General features: G+C 37.4%; 2 protein-coding genes across 7 annotated transcripts in view; one reads left to right on the forward strand and one right to left on the reverse strand.

The window, feature by feature from the left end:
• Nucleotides 1-27,783, reverse strand: part of LOC131427964 (flotillin-2) — a 475,383-nt gene that overhangs the window by 316,308 nt on the left and 131,292 nt on the right. The gene's annotated exons all lie outside the window — the stretch shown is intronic.
• Nucleotides 3,937-27,783, forward strand: part of LOC131427959 (glucose dehydrogenase [FAD, quinone]) — a 35,044-nt gene continuing 11,197 nt past the window's right edge. Inside the window, exons 1-2 of the mRNA XM_058591564.1 lie at nt 3,937-4,308; nt 5,186-5,765. The gene's annotated coding sequence lies outside the window, so the exon portion shown is untranslated. The remainder of the gene's footprint in view (nt 4,309-5,185; nt 5,766-27,783) is intronic.

The following is a 27,783-nucleotide window of genomic DNA, read 5'->3' on the forward strand; positions in this document are numbered from 1 at the left end:
GCTTTCACCACATCCGCAAATCACCAGTCAGATCAGGAACTTCTTTGGACATTCTTATCATTTCTTCTTATAAGGCTCAAAATTTACAGAAGATTCCGGTGTGCCATTTTATCGAATACAGAGTGGTGTGATAATGCCTTTTTCTTTCATTGAATATTGAAATATTGTTTGACTCTAATTTGGGCTCATTTTTGGCACGATTTTATTCAGAGTAGTTCAAAAAGGAATGCTTCAGGGATTATGTCATACATTCGGAAACATTTCTCAAACTAAGCATATCAGCAATAATACGGATAGAAACAAATAAACTGACTTATACGGAAATATTTCCAAAACTTGTCGTGTCAGCCATATATCTCCGAAATCGAATAACAGTCCAAACCGTAAGTCACAGCCATTTAAACTTCAAACTTGTTTATTGTACTAATAGTATCATTAAAACGAGTCTTAGTTTGTTGAAATCGCTTTACTTTACTTTCAAACGAGCCTAAGCTTGTTGAGATCGATTCAGCCTTCTTCGAGAAAATTGAGCGAAAAAATACGTTGCAGGGTGCACGCACATACACACAGAAGCATCAAGAAGCAATACATAACACACGAAATTGATTTGAATTCATTCTTTTGAGAATGACAAAAGTAGCTTGCCTTAAAATGCTGTAATTGTTTCCTGCTAATCGAAATGTCATGAAATTTCACACATAGTCTTTTGAAAGTTGGTACTTCATAAAAGTCATATGGATTTGACAATGATAGATAATGAAATTTCATCTCTTTCATGCAGTTCTTGAATAAAATAAATAATAATAAACAATTCAAAAAATATATTCATCATTTGTAATTTTGGAAGATATTCAAATTGCCAAATTTATCACCTACTAAAGCCGGAATGTTCCCGCAGCAGAAGAATAACACTCATCTATCGCTGTTCGAGACCATTACAACTATGAGGAACTGAATCACGACATAAAACACACCGGTAATAAACGTCAAGTATGCTAATGCTTGATTTCAGTTTTGTATTCAAACACCGATCAAAAATAAAGCCAACGAGCAACACGTCGTTCCTGAACACCTCAAGAAACACTTTTTATTGGCGCCACCGTTTTACCGTCCGAGTAAGTGAAATAAGCTTCCCCTGTGCTACAGGGAAACTATAATTCCAGAGGGAGCCAGCGTACATGCTTGTTTACACTCGATTCTGCTCAAGCAGAAAAATAAAAACAAATGAAAAAAAGCGTCTCTCTCTCATTGCTAGACGACGACCGTAACGTTGGAATGTGCAATGTTACATCATCTCGTAAATGGGTCTTGCATTGTGCAAAGTTTTTACTTTTTTTCCTCGCCATCAATCGCCGAACTGCTCGGTACTTAACAGCAACCCGGATCGGTGAAAAAGCAATAGAAAAACCGACCTGTGAGGTATTATGGATCGCATGTTTTGTTTACATGTCGTCGAATAAACAGTCATTACGATCGACAGTTTCAAGAAGCCTCCGCACCGATGTTTGGAAGGAGAACGGTTCCTTGAGAGCATTTTCAACCGAATCAAGCAGACGTCGGTAAAAAAAAACGAACAACTGTGTTAGTAGGCTCCACTTGACTCGTAGCCGACATCCAAAGCCAACGGCTTCGTGTCTTACACGAATCTGGTAGAAAAATAGATACAGTTAAGTGACGACTATTTTCGAATCAATTTTCCGATTTCCCATGACCACAAGGAGGTTTGCGCAATCCGTATCTGGCTCGAGAATTGGCCTCCATGGAACAGAAGACTGCAGTAAGATCTCCGGGCATCCCGCAGAACCAGTTTGGTTGATTCCGGCGGTTGACGCCACCACCAGAGGACTACAACAACTTTGGCGAGTAACATTTAAACGAAAAGAGAAAAAGATCTGTTACCTAATAACTTCAGAACAAATTGGCTCAAGTGGCACGTTCCCCGTTATATTCAGATTGAATGAGCTGATTGCTAAAGAGGATAGGTTGAACGACTTTGTGGGATAGTTCCCAATAAAAAAAAAAAACTTCTCGTGGTTCACACACTGTCCGAAAAATGTCATGTGCACAAATTTACCTCTGAACTGAGGCATTTATTTCTGCATTGATTGGTGTTAATTCAGATAAGGATCCATGTCATAGTTCGTTGAAAATAATTTGAACTTAGTTATTTTACAGTCTGTTATATAGAATTGTGGTAATGTCGAGGTTTTCTGCATATTCTTTTGGAAAATGCCTCACTCGTTTTACCTTTTTTTTCAAATTGTTTGGGAAAGCTAATTCAAAAAGTAAGCCTAACGTTTGCCAAGTAGTGTTGCTTTTAGTTCCTACACATTTTCTGTTGTATAATTGCATTTTGGTGACTGAGATGGTCAATCTAAAGTAACTACCTCTTCTTTGTTTACTTTGTTTATTTTGTTTATTTTGGGGAGCAGGGAAAAGCCCGATGGAGACGAAATTTGGCAATCTCTCTCTCTCTCCAGCAGGCATAAAACCTCCTCATCTTTTGTATCGACAGATTACAATGATCCAACAGATACAATAAGGCTTAACACTAACATTAAAGACTAACAATTAAAACTAAACCTATAACCCTATAACTAGTTGATAACACCAAGCATTACAGGGCAGCAATAGGGTTCTTGCTTAAACGGCCAGAGAGAGAAGAGAAAAATGGATAGGTAAATGGATGATGAAGGTAGGTGGAGGGGGTGGTAAATAAACGTGGGCGAACAACGGGGTTAGAATCAACATGTAGATCTAATTAGTGATCGAAAAGATTTTTGCTTTGCTGTTGATTAAAACGATAAGTTCACCAAAACAAAAATTTCGCATGAAGTGAATATAGCACTCAAAATAGTGTCGTGATGTGAATGCTGCACTGCTGTTGGTTAAAACGGTAAGTTTATAGTGGGTTGGCGGTTTAATGCATAGGGCACTGATCTTAAAACCAGTTGCTGTATGTTCGGGCCCTGACCTGGAAGGATTCGTAATGTCAGTAGAATCGTAGCACCCGCCATGAAATGGTTATGTACACTCTGAATCGACTGCAAAGTCTGTTGAAACAGAAGGTCAAATTCCACTACAGGAATGTAATACCAAGGCTTTGCTTAAACGATAAGTTTATTTTCGTTTTATTTCGATTAAATTCACGTGTGGTTTAAACGGTAGAGATAAAGCTGTTTTTCACTTAGGGAAATCGTGTGAGAAGTATTGAAATTGTTGTAGTTGTAATATTTATATAAAAGAATTTTATTATCGCTCCCGAACGTAGTGGAACATAGTGGAACGTTTTGAAAGATCGCGGCGAATAGTCGAGTTTGTGGAAGCAGTGAGTGCATTTTTACAACGCTAATTATAGCTAATTTGAAATTTACACTGAGTGTTGGAATTTTTTTCGAGCCTGAATATCTGTTATCTGTGGTATGGATGACGATTGATGAATAAGTGAAGAATTGCAATGAAACTGAATGAATGTCTGAAAACGTACCAAGTATTCTACAACTCAATCTAAGATAATACTTCGTTTATCACGCATTCAAACTAGTAGGTGTGCCTTCCACGAGATTTGAAATGCACGAAAGACACACGTTTCAATTTGCAACTAATCTATGTCTGTGTTAGAGGAAAATTGCGTTCCATATGATATGATGATATTAATCCTATTCCTGTAAATGTGATTTATCTTAACCGTATTAAGTAATGTCGAATTGAAGATAAATTCAAGGCAAAACACGACTTGCTTGAAGTCACCTCAGTGGCGTACCGAAAAAATTTGGCGCCCGGGGCAAAATAAGAGATTTTCCGCCCCCCATCGTTGGTTTAGTGAGCAAAAAAAAACGAAACTGAACTCCATCTCCAGAAAGATGACTTGGGCGAGCAAAAACTTTGCCGCCTCCCTAAAATTGTTGCGCCCGGGGCGAATGGAAAGACTGAACGTTTGATGCAGAATAGTTCAACTGTTCCGTCGCACGTGTCGCACGCGTCGCGAGCCACCTTCTGAAACATAAGCTAGATGTATCACGATGGTAGCAACCAACAAGTGCAACACAACAACATCGCCGGTCAGTCGATGCCGTCGCCACACGGAGCCGAAGCAAAGCAGGCGGCAAAGCGGCGCAAAGCACTTGCGACGGTGCATACGCTGAGCCACAGAAAATATGCAGAAGGTACATTTCAGCTGATTTGGTGGTAAAAAATCATTAGTTTTATTTCTGAAGCCGTGCTCTAAAGACGTGTTTCGCGGGCGCGCGTTCGCGTTCCGAAAATCCTTGGAACAAACCCATAGGCGATTGTTTTCCACTAGAAGAAGTGTGTTGAATAATATGAAAGCTAATTGGTGGTGCCATGCGGAGGATACACAAAGGGGGAAGACTACATTCTAGATTGATTTGTGCGTGTGTAAAGGTTGAGAAGTGATGAGTGATTTTGATTTAAAGCAAAATACCGTTGAATTAGGACAGGTTACATAACAAAATCAATCCACTACACAGTAGCAATTGCATAACAATTCATCTGAAAGTGATCATAAAAAGTGAAGTGACATTGAGTCTGTGTAAAAAACGAACGTACTTACTTTCGAACGGGATGCATGTTTGGATCGATCATCTTCGATGCGGTAATGCCGGAACTGTTTATATACTAACAAAAGTATGAGTGCTCTCATGCTACTTTTCGAAGCCTTTGAAGTTCCGTTTGTATATTTCTCTATTTAGTGCTTATTCGGTAATATTTCCTATTTGTTCAAGCTAGTTTTACTCAATGTTGTGAACAATCAATAACGTGAACCGCGTAACGAAACCAATACGTTTAATAATAGATGTTCACAAGGTTTGTCAATATAAATTAAATGCGAGAAAATGTCAACTAACCCAAAAAGAGATTGAGATAGTTATTTTGTAAACGGAATCATGAATGTTACATAAGAAATTCGATGACCTTTGCGAAAAAAAAACAAGTTTTTTTATGATCCTCGCACACAAATCTTGAATGTAGTTTAGTCCCAGGTGGTATCCTCCAAAAACCTCAACAATCCAGTACAGAAGTCCTGTATATGGTCGTGTGCAGTGTTCCGATTGAAAGCTTCATTCGGTTGCCAAACACTTGTTGAAGTGGTGACACATTGGACAATGAAAAAAAATCATGACATATACCATTACTTCAAACAATTTTGAGAACCATTTTGCAGGTTTCCAAGCAGGTTGAATCCAGCATCCGAACGGACCAACAGTTGTAAAGTGTAACGAAAGTGTTTTCAATTAAACCCGATGGAAGTGACACATAAAACTTCAGCAACGTGAACAACGGACTAACGAACTAACAATTTTACCAGACTTTAGATCCAATTTCACGTTGAGTGATGTTACAGACCTTACACAGCTTGATGAAACTTGTCTTGGTGAAAATTGCATTGTAAAAAGAAACAACAACATTAGAAAAGTGCACAAAGAAGTTTGCAGTTCACTGATGCAACTGCTTACATATAGATAGCGGGACAAACGAGAAGCAAGTGACAACTCGTAGACACGCGAGCAGACAACAGCAACAACAAAGGGAAAAATCAACGAGTGTAACACAAAAATTAAGTAATTCGAGCGATTATCCTCCAAACACGTCGAGCAGCTTTCCGATTACTATCGTGTCGAGATTGCCGGCCGTGCGGGATCTGTGGCCTGAGTGAGGGCGGACTTTGGCTTCCATATCGGCACGTGAGCTTCGCAAGAGATGGAGGAAGTGAAAGACTTGCAGTTGTGGATTATCTTTCGAATGTAAGTAATATCTATGGCTGTGAATGCAGTATCCGAGCTGGAACTGCACCAAGTAAAAGTCTTCGTCACTGCGGGCTAGATTCGGTATGAATCGACAGTTTGATGATCATAACGTAACTAATTCGTTGGGATATTTTTCAGTAGAGTTATTGTTTACGTTTTCCAAGATCGGTTTTCAACGGAAGTTGTGAGCATAACAGAATTACACCATCATATTAGTAATGTTTGTTTATCTACATGACTATTAGTTTTTTTTTTCGCGGGTAGCAAAACCGCAAATGTTAGGCGTGAACCTACATGAGCTACGTACAGCGTAATTCCCCATCTGCGATTTACTCAACTATCACACTAATATTTTCTACTTTGAGCAACGTGTTCTAGTGCGAGAAGCAAAGGATCACAAACTTAAAACTGCTTTACAAAAAAATATAAATGCCAAAAATAAACCTCCATTCAATCAATCATTTTTTGTATATATTATTTCTAATAAAAGCGAAAGTTGTCGTTTCTCACAGCTATAGAAACATGCAGATAAGTCGCAAACAATTTCGTGAAATGAAATATTGTTGTGAAAAAGTTTGAACCATTCACTTAAAAAATTGAAATGTAATAAAATGGCTAAAATCTTTTAAAGACTTTGAAAATTCAGAAAAAAGGCTTCATAGTGAAAAAAAAGTTTACACATTTTTTCTTTTAATTATTATTCATCAGAATCGTAAGCTTTTCCCCATCTCTTTGCCAATTTATAGTGTTTGAATGAAGTTTCAATGTCGGAGAGGCAAAAGCCAAGCGTTGTAGTGATGAAAAATGTCGTACTGATGTGTGTTCTCATATTCCTTCAAATTAGTTAAGCTCGAACCAGAAATCAGAACAAATTTGGTCAAGTAGCACTGTTCTCTAGTCATAAAAAGAATAAAGAGCCGATTCGCAATATTTTTGAGCAGTAGTAAATTTACCACCACTAAACCTTTCAAACTCAATACTGCAAGCATTCACTCACTCCAGAAAGAACGATTAACACCTCTGAATATAGCTTCTTGCCTCGTTTGGTGAGAATCGATAGAATATCTTTCGATTTCAGCTCACCATACACAGATTCAGCTATGAATGAAAACCTAAAAACTCGGATACGTAGTTCCGTCAGTTACATATTAAGTGATATCAGGCAACGACACACAAGTCAAACGAGCAATACTCAGGTAGAATAGTCACCATGTGAAAATTGAGTTTGCAGATCTTTGACCAGAATTTAGCAAAAATGCTTGAAAAAATGCAATATTGGATAATTTCTGTATTTTTCTGCTATATAGCATGCACATGAAACGAATGCTCCAAAACATGTAAATTTCTTTCTGTTCTCGCAAATTGTATAACAACATTATAGAGTTTTATTCAATTTATTTTATTTTCAACTAATTTACGCATAATTTTACACGATTTTTCGTAAAACATTATTAAAGCAAGACATACGTTAAAATTGCGTCAGCCATATTGAATATTGCGATTAGTTTCGAAGAATGTGGAAAGTTTTTACGGTAAATCTCAAATGGAAGTATTAATTGAATGTACGATCTTACGTGCAATAAAACAGTGGTGAGAAAGACTGCAATAAAACAGTGGTGAGAAAGACTTAGTGCACATACAAAAAGAACTGGATGCAAGATTGTTTTTATGTCCATTTGCTGGTCGTGGAAAAAATCGCTTCTTTGCTTTCTTTCGGGAACGTGTGTTATTTCATCATGGATATTCAGAGGCAGTGGAAATGGTTAACATGTTTAACTGTTCTCTGGTGACGTGTTATTTGAATCCAATTATTTCGAGAAATTTATGAAACACTTCTAGGCGCCCATCTTTTCCGAACACTCTGTTTATTGTCTTTCACGGTGCATCCCTAAGCAATCATTCGCGATAAGCAATAGCGTCAGAAACCGAAATCGAAAGTCTATAAAGCAGGAAATACACAACGAGTGATACAACGTACAATTGATGCCTGATTCAAACAGGATGCCAGATGTTTGTGAGAGTTATAAAAAAGTGGTTAATGCCACAAATGAATGTGAAACCAATTTATATATGATTCCCCTGAAATGCATTTCAATTCCTTAGATCTTTTTCGTCGAAACTTTTTTTTTTTCAAATAAACTTTAATAGCTAATTGTACGAGTAAAATTCAACTCTCGCATAAAACAACGCAAAACGTCACATTCCTTTTATCTGCATTAGATTTGGTACAATTTTACATAGAATTTTTTCGACCAAATAACCAACGTATCAGTCTAGATCCATTTGCAGTAATACTAAAATGATTGGATACCTTTAAACAGTAAACTGCAATTAAAATGCGGAAGTTTTCGAGTCGATCCAAGTTTGATCCATCACTTAAAGATTAAACCCGGCATTGAATTAACGGACAAAAATAAGTTCGGCATGCGATCACCACATTCGACCGAGAATCATTCGAACTGAGTGCCTTTAAAGCATCCTGACTGATACAACAAAAAAAAATTCGCATACCACAGGTCATCTACTGAAGCTCTGATTTTTCAATTCTAGTCCAGGATCGGAGACGCAAGGCCGAACGTTGTCTTGACGAAAAATTACGAACAGGTGTATGATTTCAAATCCTGATAATATTCCTTTCAAACGTATTAGTTTAATTGAATTCAATGATATTTGGATTGTTTTACCACTGGAAAGCAGTTTGTAGTATATAAACTTCTGATCTTCTGATCGCATCATAGATAATCTAGATAAACGGTAGCAACATTTCCGATCTGAAATTTCATCATTCCATTTCTCGCGCCTTTAAGTCGTTCATCACCCTATTTGCGAAATTTTGAAATGATTACAATCAAGCCAGCTTAATGCCGAACGCTGTTCTTTGGGTTGGGATGAAGAATTATGTAGTAAAACCTACATGGCGTCGTTTTCTAATAACTTATGAGAAAACAGACGAGAAAAGACTGAAGAAATGCATTCGTAAAAGTGGAAATTTGTGAAAAAATACAACAGAGCCGGCACTTGATCCAGTTGTTTTTCCTATTCAGAGAAATCGTTTTGCAAATAAAATTACTCTGTATGTGGATTCGTAGCATCAGTGAAATGCGCTTAGGTGACACTACCTACGACGTAGTTCAATCAGTTTTGCTCTTTTGTACCAGCATTCAACAATAATTCGAAGGCTACGGGTAACATGTATACACATTTACAGTAAGCCTACCAGCAACTACTGGAAATGCCTTGAATTCATGGTATCTCAATACATACATATATACAAACATAAAGTGTGCATCATCTCAATCAAATTGCATGGGCTAGACATTAACAAAACTAACGTTAGGCTACAGAACAGGCTCGTCATGATAATAAAAACTACATAACTAATCACCAAATTTAACTACTCGGCCTACCCGAACCTAATCTAATTCCAATGATTGAAACATCAGAAGAAAAATGAGCTGCTTCTAACTGAACGAAAACACCCGAAACATCGTTCCACCTGAGCGGATCATTGCCCAATTACCAACAATGCCGGCTGAAAGGTTAACCTGGCACGCATAAGCAAGCGGAAAATTGTATCGTCACCCTGTTACTGGCGGCATTCGTCGATGCGCTGCGCTATTGATGCCCAAAACCAGTTCTTGTGAAATACTCTTAAGACCATTCCATTTGTAAACCGTCAAAATAAACAAATGTTTTTTTTTGGTTGCATCACAAATTGGTGTTACTTTTCACATAAGTTACGGCCCACGAGACACCCGACAAGGTCGTTCTCGTTGCTGTTGGACTAACATAGATGACCTAGTCCGAATTACCGGATTTTATATGGAGCTTGTCCATCAAATTAGGTTACCTTAAAGTCGGACCAATCTAAAAACGATTAATGAAGTAACGATACGGTGTTAGATAGTGACGCTTTTGTGAGCAAGACATCAAGATTGATTCGATGAAACGATTCCATTATTATGTGTTATAATTTTTTTATATACTGATTAGATTGAAAGTGAAACGCGAATGATCTACAATTTCACTATCGTGGAATTGACGTTTCATCCAACAACAACAAAAATAAAATATCGTTGAATTAAAATGCATTCCTGAACCCGACCCTGATTGACACTAAAGTGCTTCATCATTATTTCAATTAAGTTTATATCAACTCTAGTTTGCCCTAGCCAAGCGACATTTCGTCATTACGTTCTAGAAGCCTCGTTCCGACGAAAATTCTGTATTTAATTTTCTCTCGAGTATAGAATGATAAACCTAATTGAAGTTCGTTCCAGTAATTAATCACATTTGAACTTAAATTTGATCAGTATTTAACGGAAGAAACATATTAGAAAAATGACATGAGAATGCAACTATGTTATGAAAACCGCGAAAATGTTACCGCAGAGACGTGACTTGAACCCGTAGCTAGCTTGATTAGAAGGACCAAGCATGCTTCACTTTACTTGGCCGCATCACAAGTCTATATCTTGCGGTGTCTAATCAAATTCAAAACTAGCTCAATACGGCTTCACGTCTCAACAAGACTAAAACAAATCATTTAAACTTGTTATAACTTCCTTAATAAAATTTTGTTTTGTAAATATGCATTGAAATAATTTTAATCAGTTTATAAGGCAAAAAAAAACTATCGTGCCAACACTACTAATAGTGAATTTTAGTTATTAAACAAGATTGTTGCTGTTTAGCATTAATAGCGATATGAAACAAGGATTACATGAAAAAACTACTCCATAAAAATATTATGAATCCATCATTGTTTGCATTGCATTTAAATGTTTATATCGATTTATTTAACATACTGAGCTCCAATTCCAACTTCTCTCCAAATCGAAATAAAATTTTCAGCACAAATGACACGTGACTCTTTCTGCAAAGTTATAAACTGAATGCGTTGTTAAAACTCTTGCAAATCTTGTTTTCAAAAGAATAATATCTTGTATTCGAGACCAGTCAATTGAAATTTTGCAAACATATTTTTTTTATATTTTTTTTGACAGTCTTGCAGAAAATATTTTTTTATATCGTTTATTCACCCCGGGGCCTCAACCTAATTGTAATCGTTCACCGGGGGTAGTAAATAATGAATGAATAAAAATTCAGAAAAAATGACGCGATATTAATAACCGGCACTATTCTAAAAGTTTGTTTGCTCTGCGTTGTGTTGTGACGGAAGTCTAGGTGAACTTCACAGTGTATTTGTTGTTGAATAGTTATTGGAATATTGAATACAGAACGGAAGGATGACGACTTATTAGACTTTTCCATAAGTGAGCAATTGCAGGAATGAGTAGACGAAAAAGTGACAAAATCAGAATCGACCTTCTTCGATTTGGATGAAATTTTGCACATGGCTTCAGTATGGCAAACCATAAGTTTTGAACCGATTGAGAGGTCAATCCGACTCACGACTGATTTTAAAAAAGGGCGTATGTATTTTTGCATTCCACCAAAATTGCCTTTTTCAAATCGTTGTAACTCAGAAACCGTTAATTGTACAAAAATGGCGTTCAGGAAGAAGTTGTAGGGAATCGATTGGGCACTCTAAAAAAGTATACACTGAAAAAAAATTTTGATTTTTTTTTCAATAATTAGAAAATAATCCGAAAAAGTTAAATGAAAAACGAGTATGGTTTTAATTTTTCTTGATAATTTTTATTTTAAAGATGTTTTAAAAACCTACATATTGATGGCTATCCCATCCGTGCCTTTTGAAAAATGAAGCAGTTACAGCTAAAACAGTTTACGTGTCTCGTTGTAATTCGGAAAACTGTTCATCGTACAAAAATGGCGTCCAGGAAGAAATTGTAGGGAACCAATAAGGCACTATAAAAATAATATACACTGAAAAAAAATTGATTTTTTTCTCAATAATTTCAAAATAAACAAAAAAAAAATTAATTAAAAAAAATCAGAGTTTCGATTTTTTTTTTGATAATTTTTATTTTAAAGCTCTTATTAAAACCTACAGATTGATGGCTATTCCATCCGTGCCGAAATACAAGTTCTCGTTGAAAGATAATCATTTAAACAGTAGAATATTATTCTACAGGTTAAAGGCAATGAATTTGTTCATGATATCCTTTCTTCTAAAAGTAGCTGTTCTTGAGATACTTGGATATTTAATTAAAACACCATTTTTTATATTTCCATGAATTGTTTATTTGCTTGCTATATCTACAATTATTACATGTACATAAATAATTCTTAATTATATTTAAGGTTTTGAGTTTTTGAAAATTGTATGAGTACTACGCGCATCGTCATTCGAATACAGTCTTGTGACGATTGTGGTTTCTGAAATCGGAACGAAAGAATGGTATTTCTGTGTGCCTGGAATCATGGAATGGAAACACTACCAAAAAATGCCACTCAGCATCAATGTCATACATTGATTTAAATTTACAGAGACTTGCAAATTTTTTTCTCTTTTTGTACTGCGAGGAGGCTCCGTCAGACAAAAATAAAACCTTAAATAAAATTAAGAATTATTCATGTACATGTTATAATTGTAGATACAGCAAGCAAATAAACAATTCATGGAAATATTAAAAAAGGTGTTATAATTAAATATCCAAGTATCTCAAGAACAGCTACTTTTAGAAGAAAGGATATCATGAACAAATTTATTGCCTTTAACCTGTAGAATAATATTCTACTTTTTAAATGATTATCTTTCAACGAGAACTTGAAATTTCGAATATATCTGTAAATTGTTTTAGCTGTAACTTATTCATTTTTCAAAAGGCACGGATGGGATAGCCATCAATCTGAAGGTTTTAATAAGAGCTTTAAAATAAAAATTATTTTAAAAAATCGAAACTCTCATTTTTTTTAATTTATTTTTTTTGGTTCATTTTGAAATTATTGAGAAAAAAAATCAATTTTTTTCAGTGTATATTTTTTAGAGTGCCCTAATGATTCCCTACAACTTCTTCCTTGACGCCATTTTTGTACGATGAACGGTTTCCAAATTACAACGAGATCCGTCAATTGTTTTAGCTGTAACTTCTTCATTTTTTAAAAGGCACGGATGGGATAGCCATCAATTTGTAGGTTTTAATAACAGCTTTAAAATAAAAATAAAAATGCAAAGTATGTCAATCGAATTCCTTTGTCTTTTTTTCTTTAATAATCTCATGATAGCATCAAATGGGTTTTCCGGACTGGAACTTCGTATGTTCGAGCTTCGCCTTGTAGTCGAATTAAAAACAAAAAGAATGGAATACCAAGACTTCACTTGCTTTTATCGAATGGATTTCAATATATGATGAAAAATTTTATTTCTTGTTGAATTCTTTATCTTTATTGGATTGGATTTCAAGCAAATATTAGCCCATGTGCATGGTCCAATTTTGGCACACTCTCTCCAACATATCAGCCGGTATTTCACGAATAAATGCTTCAATATTGGTTTCTAGGGCGTCAATCGTTGATCCTTGAATGCATAAGCCTTAACATCAGCTCACAATAAATAGTCCAAAGGCGTTAAATCACACGATCTATGTGGCCAATTGACGAGCCAAAAATGTGAGATAAACCGTTAACCGAAGGCGGCTCTTGTTTCGCATGCCATGTGGGATGTGGCACCGTCCATTTCGTGACGTCTTTAATGTCCAATAGTGTAAACTGGGTTCGAAATTTAGTCACAAGTTTCCGAATAGTTCCCTCAGTAGGCAAACCAAATTGCCCATAAATTGGAAGGAGTGCGCGATGCACTCTCTTAGCCGAGCATGTATTTTGATAGTACAATTCAATAATTTGCAAGCGTTGTTCGTTCGTAAGTCGTTTCATGAATTAAATTATAGACCAATTTGAACAAGTTTGACAATGACACAAGATACGATTCACGCGTGATCTGTCAAAACAGTGTTGCCAAAAAGATGCCAGCAAAATAATAAAAAAATCATAATTTTTGAGGAGACATTAGAAGCCTATCAGCTATCATATGTTCGATTCCTGATCTGAATTCATTCGTGTCGGTAAAAGGATCGTTGCACTTAAACTTTGTGTCGCTTAAATCGATTGAAAAGTTTTATGTAGTAGAAGGACTGGCACTCCGCAACGCAATGTAGTGTCAGGACCTTGTCTTGTCACATCTAGTCTTGACAACACCTATTTTAAAAGGAATTGCAGTTTTACTAATTATTTTATCGGGAGTTTCAATGAGGAAAGTTTTCAATTCAGCATTCAGACTAATATTTATTCAAATTGATTACGATTATGTTTAATTCGAGCAGTTTTTTTTAATATAAACATTTAACATTATATATAAATGCACCATAAAAAGTGTATGAAAATAATCCATATCTGATGCAAATAACAATCATCTTTGTTTATATTCCCGGTAAAATATTTTCTCGTTATTTTAGTGTTCGTTACCTTTTTGATGTCACTATATTTTATCGTTTGGGAGTTGATCGTGAAAATTAATGAGATATTAACAGAAGGAAATTAACCAAGAAGAATGTCTGAAATGTTCACGACGAACTCTAAAGTATTATCACAGATAACAGATATACAGACTCGACCTAAATTTTTTAAAATCCTGTGTAAATTTCAAACTTGCTATACGTTGGAAACTCTACTGCCACCTACTCGACTATTCGCGGCTATCTTTCAAAACGTTCCACTATGTTCCGGAACGATAACAAAATCCTCCTGCCTGTTACAGAAATGTTCCAACTACAACAATTTTAACACTTATCAAACGATTTCCCTAAATGTTGAAGGCAACTTTTTTCCATGTCGCATAATTCACACGAGAATTAAATAAAACAAAAACAAACTTGTCATCAGTGTTGGTGATTGCCGAAAATTTCACAGAAGCTGCTATATTGTATACAACATTTTCAATCCGGTAGAAGATGCTACAAGAACTCGAGTCATTCAATGCATGAACCGCGAGAGAATTTTTCTACATTCCTTCACTCCACTTCATACTCTGAGTATTTCTCGGCCCTTAAAAAATATTACAGTCTGATAATGATCGTTGCTGTGTGGAATTTCCCAAGAGACAATCGCAAATTGACAATTATCGCAGAAAATCGAATCGATGATTCAACTTGATGATTTTCATACTAGGTTGCAATATTTCAAAACCCTTGTGTGGAGCATTCACATACATTTTCATAGACACAACTTATACAAAGGTTATATGCACATAGTTAGAATAAGCGGCAATAGTAAAATGATTCTATCGCAATTATCAACTGCCTGTATAGAATCGGATCGCGAAACGAGAATAAGCGACCGTTTGTTGCTTCAGAGAAGATCCCCACAGCGGCGTGCAAACCTTTGATTCTCAGAAATGTCATCGAGAGAAATTCGCTCTCGCACTGGTGTCGATTCTATGTTAAATGAGCCATGCCGGGTTTTTGTTGTTGCGATGATTTCGAACTCTCTTTTATGGCACTGATTCAATCGTTGAAGAGTTGCCAAAGAACGTTCTTTGATACGATAAAAGCCATCCTTGCTTGTCATTTTAACCAACAGCAAAACAAAAATCTAGCGCAAAGTGAATGTTGCACCCAAAATTGTGTCTCGTGTAAATGCGGCACCCAAATCGTAGTGGCACCTCATGTCGATCGTGGTGACATCTGCTAGTATTCGCCATGCAGATTGAGCAAATTTTACACACAGTTCATATGTGATCTTGCATATCTTTTTTCTGTGATATTATTATGATATAGGACCTACCGATAGCATAGAAATTGCTAACAATGAGTGTATCTACAGATAACGCTCTTAAAAATGTCATGACGCGCCTATAAATTCCACATTATTATCGAAAGAAATCACCAATCCTCACACCTCATTCATGCTTCCGAACATCCAAATCAATGCCACAAGAAAATGACTGAAACAACATGAATTTACAATATTTTATAAATCGAAACACTCAAACATTGATTACGGGAATCAATCCAAGCGCTAATCATTTCAGTTAAACTTGTTCAAACCAACAGTATTAAACAAACTTCCATTTGATTGAAAGCCGGCATAAATTGGATACAAGTGTAAAAGTAATCGCGAAACTATGCAATCAACAACGTCGAAGAACACGTTTTTTGCACAACTATCTAAACACCCTGAACGTTTGGAATCGATTTGACTTCAATATGCTAAAAGTAGAGAAGCGAAGAAACCAATTATTCAATATACGATCAGATTATGTCACGATGCACCACTGGCGTGGAAAGCCGCTTGGCAGCTACGTGCGCTCTCGAGCACGGACAGAGTTCAACATACGCGACCGGCTGCTGCTGTTGGCCGCCTTATTCGGAGTTGGTTTCTGCCACTAGCCGGTCGTTGTCCTCTATCCTTTCTTTCTTCTGATGTAGTCTTCTTGTGATATCGCGGTCAAAAAGCAATCTCTGCGGTACGGCAGCTCCGGCATCAGCAGTAGGTCAGGAGGTCCCCAGTATTGCAAACTGGTGAAGGCCACGTCTTCGATTTTGTCTTTTTCGTCATCAAGTAAATCATCAAGTGTATAATTAATGGGAATCGAAACTGGCACGCTGATTATTTCCCGCGATAATTTTTTGTTACTCTATTGATCATTGTGACTGTTTGGTCGAACGATATATGACAAGGATTATCGGATGACACGATCAAAAGAAAGGAATAATTTCGAATCTCTAACATTTTCGGATCCAGCAACCGTCATCTGACTGACAAGTGAATCACAACGTTCACAGACATTCACCGACACTGGCCATAGCGGCATTTTCAGCCGGTTTTAAACATCTGATCGAGCTTCTAGCCATCTGCCGCATCCGACCGGCTAGTCTTGTTGTAACAGTGCAGTGGTTGAATTTACTTTTCCTTTCCGTTTCAAGGCCGAACATCGCTATTTTCACACGTTCCACACAATCACACTGAGCGCGAACACGCAATCGGCGACCAATGCAAAAAAACGTACAATAAAACAGCCACGAACGGGAATCGGTTGGTAAGGCATCATGATTTTATTAACCGCACCGCACCTGCACTATAAACCTAGTGAGCCTCTGAATCACGCACCACGAAGAACCGGCCGAAATTTGACCTGATTTCGCGTTTCGTTTTGGATTGGCGTTCGGTTGCTTTTTATCGCCCGTTCATCATTGTGCAGCCCGACAGTGAGAGTAGCAACAAGAAGCGGGGAGCCAGTCTTGAACCCACTAACCCATTGTTGCTCGGGCGTTGAAGGCCACGTCTCAAGAAAAGAAGAAGAAAAACAAAAACACTGTTTCCAACATTATTGTTGTTCTCTTTCTTCGGTTACGGTGGCAAATGGTGGCCTTGTCGATATAATAATTGCTCAATAAACGATGATAGCGTGTGAGTTATATGCGGGTGAGCAATTCGATTACTTGTGTTACAATGAATCAAATGGTAGTAGAGCATCGCAATTAAGTGCGCGAAAGGCATCTGAGTTATTGAATTTTGCATATGTCGGGTTTTTGCATGTTTTAAAGCGGAATAATATTTGTCTGGGTAACATACCACATGTGGTTTAAACATAGACAACATTTACTTAAATGAGCTATTATTGTTTATTTATGTTGCAACCCGCATCAGGTCATGGATAAACCGATAGAGGATTGCAAAGGTGCTGAATGCATGTAGTGAAATAATTGCATCAATTTATTAAATATTTCTTAGCTAAGTTTATATGTTACGAAAATTCAAACCCGCATGCACAAATACGATTTGATCAGCACAATAAAATGTTCCATGTATAATCCAAAACATGTTCTTGAACGTTTGACGATATCTGATATAATTAGTTAACGGTATTCGTTTATGCGGGCTGTTGAATAAAAATCGGTAATTTTTTCAATCTAAGTTGATTGCGAAGCATTATTCTAATGTCAAAAAATTCTATATTCTATAAAATTCTTTAACTATAAACTAATTTATAACGTAATTAACATCCACTTGGAATAGCTCATTACTTTCACGTCAATCAACATTACTGCACATTCGTAATCCATGAATGAATCAACCAAATTAGTCCCGCTTACAAGCTACTCTATTGTCTGTATCCGAGTGTGTTGGTGACCAAATCGATTGATGGTCGTTTTACGCTTTTCTCAAATAAGAAAGGTATTACATTCGTTCGAATTCTGAAAAAAATGAGTCCTTTCTCGAAGTCGTTACCTTACGTCGAATAGACACTGAACTCGAAATGAATGAGACAAACAAAATCCAAAAAATCCTTCGCTGAAGTCCAATATTTCTTGATATGATAATGCTCTAGTGTGTTCGGAGACAACAGAACTCGTTTCGAGACAACAAAACTCCGATCTTTCACTATTTGAACAACATGCCTCTAGTGTGAATGAGCTTTACAGTAAATTTGGTGATCGTGGTAGGGTTGTAGTTACAGGTCACTACAATTTATCGTTATTACGCTGGAATTCCAGTTAATGTCCACTATCGTGACCAATCTATTCTCGTCATTCTTTCAAAGTGTGCTAAGCAACAACTCACTACCTTTGTCAGAATCGTACCTGAGGAGTCTACCGATGTATTTACTGAACTTACCTGCTACGACTTTCACTCTGTTAAAAACGTGGGCATTATTCTCGATCGCAAGCTCCGCTTCATCGAACAGTTTGCTTTCGTTACTGCAGAATCCTTAACAGTTTTGGGACTCATTAAAAGCAACACTCAAGATTTTAACTATTTGTATTGTCTCAAAACAGTTTACATCGCCATAGTACGCAGTATTCTAGAATACGGAGTTACAATTTGGGCTCCGCATCACAAAGTTCACATCGAGCGGATTTAAATGGTTCAAAAGTGTTTCGTTCGATTAGCTCTTCGACGACTACCTTGGCAGAATCATTTTCAATTACCACGCTACGAGAATCGCTGTGCTCTCAGCAACCTATGGACCCTGCAAAATAGACGAGTATATCTATGGTTCTTCGTTTTTGATTTACTGACTGATAGCATCGATTGCTCCATGCTACTTCAAAGAATTCTTGAAAGAGTTCAACGTTCCAAGAAGATCGTTGCGAGTAACGGACTTTCTTAGACGCTAATATCATCGCACACAGTAAGGTCAGAATAATCCAATAGATGTTTGTTGTCATTGTTTCAGTGTTTATCATCTATTTGATTAGCCAAGACAAGTTTAAATAAACAATATTATTAAGGTAACATTAGTGTTTAGTTATATAGCCGAAATCTGTACGATTGGTTAACTCTAATCAAGGACAATTAAACATAATTATTGTGTTTGCACTAGACTAAAACTAATCGAGTTAATGACAGGATACCAAATCTTCCCAAAAAAAAATCTGGAACTTCATGATGAGCATTCCTTCTTGGAGATGGATATTCTAGCAAATTTGTCGGTGTGCCGGATCAATGACCAACCATTTTACGAAGGATGCACTTTGTTTTGATCTCATTCGGTTTCGCAAAGTTGCCAAGTTATCTCATATTGTTACAAAAAATAAATTGTTTTTCTTCTTCAAATTATTATCAAAAAGTATGTTTTTGGTATCCGTGACATTAGTTTAATTATGTTATTAATATTTAAATAAAACTGTTTTGGCTTCGAATATTACCAGAAAGAGCGTGTTAAATACTAATGAAATAACCATTGTGGCAAATCTAGTAGCACTGATTTCATTCCGCTATACGTCAACATAACGCTGTGAAGTGTGTGTGTTTCATCGGCTGTGCACAGAGATGCCAGATATTTTCATAGAAAATATATATTACGTTGCATAGAAAGTCTATATCTGTTCTATCTGTTTTCACTAATAAAATGATGTTAAAAGATAGTTCTTTAGATCTCCGTAAGTCATCATTAATTAGATAATTCAACGAGTAATTTTTTTTACCAATAATAATAATGTGGAAAAATCCTGGTGGGTACGGTCGTTTGAGTTGTATATCTGGCAGCGGTAAGGCAGTCGGTCACCAGAATGTCTGCAAGCCATATTTTTCCAGCTGGCAGCGTTTAGTCAGCCATCTGGCAGCCATGCGAATGCGTGTGAGAGTGTAATAGTGGAATATTTTGTTTTGATTGCTGTCGCCATTGCTAATTTATAGGATGAATAAAAGATCAACGATAGGATGGATAAAAATCCATTGAGATGAAATTAGGAGCAGAGTAGTCATCATTAGTGTTTTTAGCTGTTTTATACATATTACTTGAATTTTCAAGAAATGTGAATCAATTTTCAACGTGGAGCAAGGCGAATGAAGTAGTAATATGAAATAGTTACAGTGATTTTAGTGACTAAATCGAGGTTTTGAGGCGACGTTCTTACAAATGAGATGAAATAGGGAGCCCTTACCCTACATATTTCAGAAGTATGATTGTAGGCTAACAAAACGGGCGTAAACGCATTCACCTTTCATTTGTCTTTATTTTTATTCAACTCCAATAACGGTATTAAGACAAGTGTACGATCCGGTGAAATGATTTATAAATCAGCTAAGCCAGTCAAAAAGAACCTTTTTTTTATTTTGTTAGATGTTCTACAGAGAAGTGTATGAACCTTTAAAATATTATCATTCTCACAGTATCTGAGGTACTTGAAAGAAATGTTCTGATCAACTTGAGGTGTTTCAGGAATCAGGAATCAGAACAAATCGGCTCAAATGGCACGTTCCCCTTGATATTAGGAGATTTGTGCCTTGCCATCAATTTGTTTTAAGCATCATTTTTCCGATATATAAGAGGGAAGGATTGAAAGGAAATGGTAAAGGTTGGACTAAAAGGATGGGAAAAATTGACGACACAAAAACACATAAAAGCAGAAGTAAATTCTGCACCCCTAAGGGATGCTGAACAATCTGCTGGGGATCACATTTAGTTAATAAAACCTCCAACCCCCGAGAGGATTTAGAGATCTTACAAAAGCGACACCATTCTGCACTCCCGGAAGAATGCAGAACGATTCGCAGTATGTACGAGCAGAAGTAAATTCGATACCCTCTAAAGGATTGCAAACAATCTGCTAAACCCTATTTGAGGTGAATACAAAAACGAATCATTCACTCCAGGAAGAACGATGAACCCTTCTGACTATAGCTCCTTACCACGTTGGGTGAGAAACGAGAGAATATCCTTCTATTTTAGCTCCACATACACAGACTCAACCATGTATGGAGAACCAAAAACCCGGATACGTAGCTGCGTCAATGCGGGACAGTTACATATCAGATAATATGAAGTACCATAATCGCATTCACACAAATCACACGAATAATACTCAGCACGTTGAGTAGTAGCCATGTGATAATTGAGTTTGCAATGTCCAGTCAGAGCTCTGACCAGAATACTGCAATGATTCTTGGAGAAATGCAGTAGACACTTTGACATTTTCAGATTTAAATCTGGTAGAAATGCTTTTGTCTGAGCGCAAGTTTGCAAGCTGCGCCAGTAGCTGGCATGTTTGGATGCAGCCCAAGAACGAATCTTGTGCTTTATCCAACTAGTTGAAAGTGGTAAAGCTGGTTCAGGACCAACGAAATCATTCGTTGCACCAGTTCTAGCCAACTCATCAGCCCATTCATTTCCAGTAATACCAGAATGGCCGGGTACCCATAAGAAGTAAACAGCATTTGAAATGCTGAGGTCTTCAATTTGAGTTCGACATGCGATCACTAGATTCGACCGTGAGTCATTCGAACTGAGTGCTTTTAAGGCTGCCTGACTGTCGGAACACAAATAAATTCGTTTACCACAGATCCTCTGCTGAAGTGCCGATTGTACTCCACACAGAATCGCGTAAATTTCTACTTGGAACACAGTACAGTATCTACCAAGTGAATGAGACTGCTCCAGCTTCATTTTACGACAATAGACACCAGCTCCAGCACGACCATTCAACAGAGAACCGTCCGTATAACAAACTATGTGTTCATCAAGTTGTCGTTCCAGACAACCAGACAACCATTCCTCACGAAGAGGATACTTCACATTGAATGTTTTGAAAGGAAAACTGCATGTGAGAGTTAGGTCACTAGGAGCGAGTAAATTCCACGTAACCATTTGAGACCACAAGCGAGTGTGGCTGGAAGCATAATCTAATGGGTTACTGTTCCAAAGCCCTGTAACCTTAAGACGGTATGCACAAGATAACGCTTCTTGTTTTAGGAACACATGTAGTGATTTATTGCACAGTAGCGCCCCAAGAGGAGTAGGAGTTGTCGTGAATGCTCCTGTTATCGTCATTAGGACCATCCTTTGGAGATGATTTAGCTATGACTGAACTGTCGCGACTTCTCCTTTCTGCCACCATACAAGACATCCATATGCTAAAATTGGTCCAACAATAGTTGTGTAGATCCAATGAATATATCTGGGTTTGAGTCCCCATGATTTTCCAAAAGCTCGTCTGCATTGGCCGAAAGCCATGCAAGCTCTTTTAATTCTGAAGTCAATGTGAGCAGACCAATTCAGTTTTGAGTCAAGAATAACCCCGACGTATTTAACTTGATCGACCACAGTGACCTCTGAGCCAAAGAACTGTAACGGACGAGCTCCTGTGATTATCCTACGATTAGTGAGAAGAACCATTGATGTTTTGCCCGGATTTACAGATAATCCAACCTGACAACACCATTGTTCAACAGATCGCAGGGCTTGCTGCATTAAATCAATGAGAGTGGTAATGCTTATACCGGTCATCAATATATGATAATCGTAGGCAAAACCATAAGTCGGAAATCCAAGGTTATTAAGCTTCCTTAACAAACCATCAGCGACTAGGTTCCATAAAAGTGGGGATAGTACACCACCTTGAGGACACCCACGACTCAGCTTTCTAATCTCTGTTTGCCGAAGCTATGAACAAAGAAGTCGATTGCTAAGTATTGCGTGTATCCAATTTGTGATACTTGAAGGTATGCCATGACCACGGGCTGCTTCCAGAATTGAATTGAAAGACACGTTATCAAAGGTACCTTCAATACCTAGGAAAACTCTCAAGCAAGATTGCTTTTGTGAGAAAGCTTTTCCAATGTTGTACACAACATTATGTAACAGGGTTGTAGTGGACTTTCCACGCTGGTAAGCATGTTGCATTCCATGTAGCGGATGCACGCCCAAACTAACATTCCTGATATAGTGATCTACTATGCGTTCCACTTTTTTAAGAAGAAATGAGCTTAGACTGATAGGCCTGAAACTCTTCGCTTCCTCATAAGTGTCGCGACCGCCTTTGGGAATAAATTTGACAATTTTTTTTTATGTTTCAATTATAGAGGCTTTAACATTAATGTCATTCGCCTCTTCGGGCCAGAAAAACTTTCTGACCCTATGTGCGGGGTTGGGAATCGAACCCAGGCGGGCGGCGTGAAAGGCATCGACTTACCCATCACGCTACACCCGTCCCCTAATTTGACAATTATTTCCTGCCAGGCTCTTGGAATATATCCAGTCGCAAGACTAAAAGTAAGTAGTTTCTTCAAAACATGTTTGAAATGTTCTGTTCTGCAACACACTGTAACACTGAGAAAATTCCATTAAAGTTCTTAGACTTCGAAAGTAACTTATTTAATCTGTTAGCCTCGTTGAGACTAGAGACATTTGTGCAGAGGCTTTTCCAACCACTTCGCTCAGACGATCGTAGAGCATTTTTGTAAGCCCTTCGAGGCGACACGAATGCCTCCGACCCATCTCTGCGTCGGTGGTTCCAAGCTCTTCTGCATAGTTTCCTTAGTCTAGCAAGTTCAGCATTCCACCAAGGAGTTCCTCTAGTAGCTCGCACAATCCGAAGTGGACAAGCCGCTTCATATGCTGCAACTATGAGTGAGTTTGTCTTGTCGACAACATTTTCCAAATCAAGTGGGGTTTCAATTGTTGGATGGTATCCGTAAAATCTAGTCGCCAAGCCCTCTTCATAGAGGTCCCAGTTTGGATTACGATATGTGATAATATCAAACGTTTGAATGATCAAAGAAGATGTACTTATGATCAGACAACGAAGGTTCGAGCTGATCGGAGACGAGCCAATTCACCAACTCATGCGCAATTCTATCAGAGCAGAGAGTTACGTCCAAAACCTCCTCTCTTCCAGATCTCGCAAAAGTTGGACGATTTCCTGCATTGACTAGGTGCAGGTTTGTACTGCTCACAAATTCCATCATATCAGAACCTCTCAAATTTACATCTGTGCTGCCCCAAATGATATGGTGAGCATTTATGTCACTGCCGATTACAAGCGGTTAATCACTTTTGCAGCAGTATGATACCTTTTTGAAGTCATCGCTTGGCGAAGGTTGGTTATGCGGCAAATATGCCGAACAATAGACATATTTTCTGTCTATGCCATCAATAGTCATACCAACTGTGACAGCACAAATATCCCGAGTTGTGAGCTTCGATATGAGAGAAACATCGAGAGCACTATTTGCAAGTATGCATGCTCGAGGCATTTCACGTGGATTAGTCATACCGTTCTTGTTGAGGGCAACAAAGACTGGGTTTAACAATTTTCCAATGTAGAAATTTCCCTTTTGGAAATATAGTTCTTGAACCAAAGCTATAGAAGCTTTACCTTCTTGCAGAAGTCTGGATAGATTTATAGTTGCTGTACGTTTATGCTGGAGATTGATTTGTGCCACTCTAACCATTATCAATTAGAGTAAAGAACACTCCATCTCCAGCACTTATCGTACAACAATTAGAAGAAACCAGATATATTGGCTTATAATCGCCTATAGCGAACCATGTCAGGATTTTTTTAAATGTTTTAATCATTTAAATCCCACGAGTTGCGAAGAAAGAAGTCGTCCATTGTGCCAGAGCTTCGCTTAACACAGTAAGGGAAAACCCCAAGATATTCCGTTCACGACTGCATTGTTTAACCTCCTGCAGCCATTCAGTCATCGGCACGGAAATACACTTTGACTTAGGAGTTCCTGTTTTTGTGGCCTTTCACGACATGGAACAGGAAACCAGTGGATCAATTCTTGGTACAAAATAATTCCGTCGGATGGCACACGGCTTACCTGTTTGGTGGACTTATACCAACGGTACAGGTGGACCGTAGTGTTATTCTTAGCCAGTTGGGAAACCGCTACCGACACTATACGGCTATCTAGTCTGCTCAGAGAGGGAAGTTGACATTGATGGTCAACTTCCATGGATGGCCGAGCAGCCGGAAAAAATCTGAGGTACTTGAAAGAAATCTTCTGATCAACTTGAGGTGTTACTTGGATATATCAGAGTTCAACTTTTGATATCGTGTGAAAAGAATGGAAAATTTTTTAAACCAGCCTTGGGAGATATTCAATATGCTCGACATTTTGGATTTTTTGTTTTTTTTTCTTATCCTTAAAGGTAAATTTGCAGATGTTCTAAAAGAAAGCAAAAATGTTGTCTTGGCGGAAACATACTTATGAGATTTTCCGTTGACACAACCAATTTAAAACGTTCATCGAAAAAAACGAATTATTCTTTTACTTTCCATCGTTGCCTACGAGAAAAAGACCGGAAGCCATGTGATTACACAGTATTAAAAACAATTTAGCTCGATGTTTATCAAAGGAGACCCCCTTTGGTGGTTTACGTTAACGAACAACTGATCTCTATTTCTCAATAAGCAGACTACAAATTAATTCTGAGAAAACACGCTTAGCCATGTAAAACTGGTAATAAACCATCTATAACTAATGATATTTGTTGAACATCGACTACAAGGGAACACAGTACACATGAATGTAATACCAAGACTTTGCTTTGCTTGTAGCCGAGGTTATCACGATATTGATCATGTCGTTTCGACAAACAAACAAACCTAAAATAAATAAAAGCACCCACAGACCAAATGTATAATAAAAATGAATTTAACATAATTTACAGTAGTTTTTCACTCAAGTGAAAGAAGAGATCCCAAATGTCGAAACGAAGGAAACCAATATGATATTCAAGAATAGTTTATAGAAATATATGTTTCAAAATATGAAACTTTTTCTGAAACCGATTAATTATTATTAAATTAATTTATAAAAAATTTAAGGTAGTTTATTATGTTGGACCTTCAATAAAAAAAGTTAAAGTATATAGTTTTTTGAAATAAACGTATTTATACAAAGACGCATCTATTGATGACCGGCTCCAGATGATTCTGAGCACTTGCTTGTCAATATGACAGCTTTCCCAATCTCTTAAAATGGACATATCAATCACAACAGCCATTTACCGAAACACCGTAAATTCCGTTTGTCTCAATCATATACGAGGTCTGTTCAAAAAGTACCCGGAATTTTATTTTTTCTAAAAAAATATTTATTTATTCGTCTACATCTATATGGTCCCCTTCAAAGTAATCCCCCCTAGATATAATACACTTATGCCAGCGTTTTTTTCAGTCTTCGAAACACCCCTGATAGTCACTTTTTGTAATGCTCTGTAGCACTCTCAGCGATTCTGCCTTTACCTCTTCAATCGATGAAAAACGCTGTCCTTTCATGAGTCTCTTCAACTTTGGGAACAGGAAAAAATCACACGGAGCGATATCTGGTGAATACGGAGGTTGGGGCGATGGTAATGCGTTTGTTTTTTTGATCAAAATTCAGCAGTTTTGGAACGAATTTTGCTGCCACTCGTTTCATGCCCAAAACATTTGAAAAAATATGATGGCATGAGCCAACTGATATGCCAACTTCATCAGCAACTGCTCTAATAGTGATTCGGCGATCATCCATAATCATTTTTTCCACTTTTCCCACATTTTCATCGATTATTGACGTGCTGGGTCGACCGGAGCGTTCGTCGTCTTCAACGTCTTCGCGGCCATCTTGGAAACGCTTATACCACTCGTAAACACTTGTTTTTTTCATAGTAGACTCACCGTAGGCTCTCTGTAACATTTCGCACACTTGGTTACACTTTATTTCATTTTTCACGCAAAATTTAATACAAATTCTTTGACTCTTCCATTCTTCCATTGTTTAAACTAACAAAAATCGCCGAGCTCAAAAAAACACGTCTACACCAGCCGCTACAAGACAAAATGTAAACAATGAATACAGCTGAAAATTTCACCATACATTAGGGACATATGTACCAACACAATAAAAAAAAATTTTTGACCACCGGACTCTCCAGACGCGCGCAATTAAAAAATTAAAAAATTTTTGAACAGACCTCGTATATTACACAAATCTACAGAATCCGAATTGCAACCGCGAAGTAATATAAGAAAGATTTCAACTTTTTGCCAAGTGGATTCAATAAGCTTTATCAACTGGATTGGCTTGCTTTGCAGAATGAATAAGCAGTTACTTTAAATTGAAGCCGGCTGCAAATGCCAGTGCCGTGCTGTAGCTAGACTATAGAAGACCCAGCTCAAGAAACACCAGGTCATAAACAGTTTGGTTGGACCGCAAATAGGCATGGAGTTTTCTTCCTGTTATTATAATGTAATTTACTAACAAATTCTTATTTGCTTTTCAATGGCTTCCGAGATACACAATGGGCTCATTTCTAGCAAGCACAAGCGCATTAATTTCTAACGCGCGACTATGTACATTATAATGCGATGAAGAAATGGACATTATTTTCCGCTAATGTTTGGAAAAATTGCAGAGCCAGTCTGTATAATGTAATGAAAACACATGAAATTTAAATTCTGATAAATTTAATTTTTATACGGCTAAGAAGCACACAACCGAACAACAGAGTAAGCAGTATGCACCCTATGAAAAATTTTTCTCGATGAGATGATGATGACACACCAGTTTTCTCATCGGAGGCCCCGTCGGTCGGCCATAATTGAACAAGCGGGATATTGCATTATATTTATGCTTTTCAGTTCGATTACGTAGACGAGTTAGACGGAATGAATTCCACAGATGAACATTATCCCAAATTATACGTTGATTAAATGAAATCAATCTCTTGGGGTTACTACGTGATGCAATGAACATAAGCTCGAATAATGCGCCAGGGGATGCGAAGTGCAGGTTTGGAAATTATAATGAAACCCTGACGTCAGATTAATGATTTCTTAGAGTTGATGGGAAGATTGTGGATCGATCGAGC

This window comes from Malaya genurostris, chromosome 2 (genome assembly GCF_030247185.1).
Source record: "Malaya genurostris strain Urasoe2022 chromosome 2, Malgen_1.1, whole genome shotgun sequence".
Taxonomy (NCBI): Eukaryota; Metazoa; Arthropoda; class Insecta; order Diptera; family Culicidae; genus Malaya; species Malaya genurostris.